Genomic DNA, 345 nt, shown 5'->3' on the forward strand with positions numbered 1-345 from the left:
GGAGGAGAAGGAGGAGAAGAAGGCGGCACTGGCTCCGCCGTCCCTGAGGTGATGCTCCGCGGGGTGAGGGCGGCCCCGACCGCGGCACCGGCAGCGGGTCCGCACCGTCCCTCCCCGCCCCCGGCGGCTCACGGAGCTCTGCGGGGCTGGGGCTCGGGGGAGGCGGGTGTGTGCGGGGAGTTCGCGGGGCAGGAGCTGGCTCGGAGCCCGGGCAGCGCTTCAGGCGGGTCCCATTGATCTCCGCAGGTTTACAGTGGTTTTTTTTCCTGCCGAGTGTTTTGCGCGTTGCGGGTGAGCTGGGGATGACCTTAACTTTGCCTTGGGGGATGACCTTAACTTTGCCTT

At 68.1% G+C, this 345-nt stretch overlaps 1 protein-coding gene across 1 annotated transcript in view; it reads left to right on the forward strand.

Annotated features, from left to right (window-relative positions):
- SOAT1 (sterol O-acyltransferase 1) overlaps positions 1 to 345 on the forward strand; it is a 28,209-nt gene continuing 27,864 nt past the window's right edge. The window contains exon 1 of the mRNA XM_027658413.1: positions 1 to 48. The gene's annotated coding sequence lies outside the window, so the exon portion shown is untranslated. The remainder of the gene's footprint in view (positions 49 to 345) is intronic.

This window comes from Corapipo altera, unplaced genomic scaffold (genome assembly GCF_003945725.1).
Source record: "Corapipo altera isolate COAL_440 unplaced genomic scaffold, ASM394572v1 79, whole genome shotgun sequence".
Lineage (NCBI taxonomy): Eukaryota > Metazoa > Chordata > Aves > Passeriformes > Pipridae > Corapipo > Corapipo altera.